Raw genomic sequence first — 3,229 nt, 5'->3', positions numbered from 1 at the left:
TTTTGCGTTTTTCGAAAAAATATGAGCCACCTGTGTTATTTGGATCCCGAATTCGGTTTTAGAGACCTCAGAAACATATAGATATGATGGTGTAGTCCGCCCGGCAAACCATTTTTTTGGTGTGCCGGTGTAATTGGACTATACTTTATCTTGTTACGTATGCATGATGAGAGATCATATAAACTTCTCACATCAGGTGATATATCAGCCAATCATAACTTGTAAAGACTGCGTCATTTTCTAGCATTATTATGTGCCATTTAAACAATAATTATAATTATTGAGAAAGGTCAAAGTAACTCATAAACGAAAAATATGAAATTTAAACCATTTGTAATAAAAAAAAATACTTTTTCCAAACATTTTTCATAATGAATGTCATGGAGTGGCTTTATTAAATTTTATAATAAAAATAGTAGTTCCTCAGAAGTTAAGAATTTTTTTTTACATTTTTAGAAAATTAGAAATACAACATAACAACATAAAATGTTCAGTCTAACTATAAACATTATTTTTAGCTTTGCGACTAATTTTTTAAGAATTTTTGTTAAGCATAAAAGCAAAATTTTCTACCCGTTTTATCGCGCAAAAATTTTCCTGGTGAGAAGGTTTAAACTGCCCTCGAAACATGTTGGTTCCCAGTAGTTTAAAAAAGACGGAGCAAAAATAGGAAAAGCGTGAAAGGTGGGTTTGGTTTTTTCTTTTCCCTTTTCTCTCTCTTTTTTCTTTGTTAAGATATTTTTCTGTAACGAGCTGAAAACAAGGATACTCGGATACACACATACTTTAGCTGATTACGCTATTTTGTACTATTTATTGCACAAAATTAATTTGTTAGGGATTATTATTTTTCTCAAGGTCTTTTTTATATGAATTGACACGAGGTCTCAAGAAAATATAAATTTGAGTATTTCTCAGGTTTTTATCAAGAAAGTAATGTTCTATCCTTCAACGGGAGTATGAAATTTTCATTAATGATAGCAAGTCACTTCTTATAGCGATCATATTTATTAATACATAGTATATTCAGATACTTCACGTACCATTAAATAATCCCAGTGCCCAGTAATGATGAAATTTCACAGGATTAATTATTTATCTATTCAAGTTACAGAAAAAATTAAAAAACGCACAAAAGATATAATGATAAGGAGGGATTTAAATTAAAATTAAATTAATTTATGAAATTAAAAGTTATCTTCAAATGTTAGGATCTGGTAAATATATGAAATTACTTAAAGTATGTTCGAATCTATCATCTTGCATTTTGCTATCAAAAATAGTAAATTAAATAATATATTTTTATTCATTAAGAAATTACAATTGTTACAATCCCTTAATTACCTAATACCTACCTTTTCTGACTTCAGCGAAGATCCTTTCTATGAGATTCGAAAGAATATTAAAAAAATAAATTAAACACCTTCCTTGTGAAGCGAAATATCAAGTCGCTGCATTTTATTTGAAATAAAATTTTTAGATAAGCTTGTAAAAATATGAGAAGTTACGTTCTGAAATAAATTAAATCACGTGGTCCTAAAATCTTTGAAACCCGTACTTTGTGATTAAGGATTTCAAGTCTCTCACTTCGATCCATTGGATTTATAAGATTTCTTCAGGATCCTTTTAATATTCGCGAACATTTTTGAATATGTGAAAAAATTCTGAGAACTCCGGGGCGATGTAAAACTGATTTTCAACTCTTCCTAAGTCGCTGGACGAAGTGGTATTTCCGAAATGAATAGACTATCAAGGTTACGTGATGCTAAGTAATGATTTTTAAAATAAATTTGGAATCTCGTTACAATTAAATGCTTTTTAATTCTAAGAAAATATATAATATTCGAATCAAGCAAGGAAAACAAATATTTGATCAATATTTAAAAAATGTAAAAAAAGGGAAAGGAAACGCAATAAAGTTCAAACTAAATGTGGTACATTTTCTATAATATATTTTACATTATAAACCAACCATACATCATAATAATAATATCTTATATCCTTACACCTAAACGGGTTTTATTCTGTATTCTCGTTTATATACTTTTTTCATATTTATAATTTGTTTACTTTTTCATAATATTTATATATTTATATATATATTTATATTCATCATCTGCATCATCGTCATCATTATTTATAATATACTTCATATGCTATATTATGTATAATATCATACATGTTTTTTCACGCATGTCCAAGACTTCTTGTGTGTGCGTCCACGCGTTCGATCGCGCGTGCCATTAAAAGTGTTTCCTTGTGTTTATGTGTTTAATGTGTGGTTGAGTTCGTGCCGCTTTTGTGTACACATATGCAAAGGTTTCACGTCGTTGCGAGTTATACGTACCTACAACTTTTTCGCTCGATTTTTTCTGACTATTGATTCCACCGCCAGCATCCCTTATAATTCCTATGTATAAGCAACGAGGCTGCTATGGAACCCCGTGGGCCTTATTCGTTACACCATGGAAGTTTCTAAACTTCTTCCTAAGCACCTCCGTCGCTCTCACACTCACACTGTATCTCTCCATTTCGAAAAAAGATCTGACGACAATTATGTTTGGACGTGTGATTGCTACCTCCCTCGTTTCTATGACCTTATTAGTATTTTCTACGCATCACTTCTTATATCGTCCAGGGATACACTCTCATTCTATCTTTTTTTTATTGCATGAGTTTCTTTAAAACTTACTTGTTCTTTAAAAAATCGATTTTTTACTTCATTCTGTTTTAAAATTCCTTTATGAATTCTCAATCTTCGTAACATGTTACTCGCCTTTTCAAAATATGTGAACTGGAAAAAGGCACCTAACTCTTTAGCGTACGGTCTTAAGTGATATGCCGTATCGCGACGGGATCCCAATTTTTGGGACCACAGATGCGCGCGAAATATCTACGAGAAATCAGGGAACGTCGGGTGTCTGTATGAATAATCGGACGCGATAGCAATTAATTTTTAATTATGTTCTCTTCTTTTGGGTGCTTTCTCTCGCTCATGTGCTAGCCCTCACACATTTATGGAACACTCACACTCTAGGTTATTTGTATATGTATATATTTATATATCTCAGGGGCGCAGGGGGTCCGATAGGCTAGCCACAATACTTCCTTAATAATTACGGCTCGTTTAATTACTTATCACTACGATTTTTAACACAGTATATCTCTCACGCCAGTTCATAGGGGCGTCTTGGTTTTTTTTTCTTTACCATCCTCAATAAAGTACTCG

Source organism: Belonocnema kinseyi, chromosome 2 (genome assembly GCF_010883055.1).
Source record: "Belonocnema kinseyi isolate 2016_QV_RU_SX_M_011 chromosome 2, B_treatae_v1, whole genome shotgun sequence".
NCBI lineage: Eukaryota > Metazoa > Arthropoda > Insecta > Hymenoptera > Cynipidae > Belonocnema > Belonocnema kinseyi.
Note: the sequence above shows the minus strand (reverse complement) of the source record.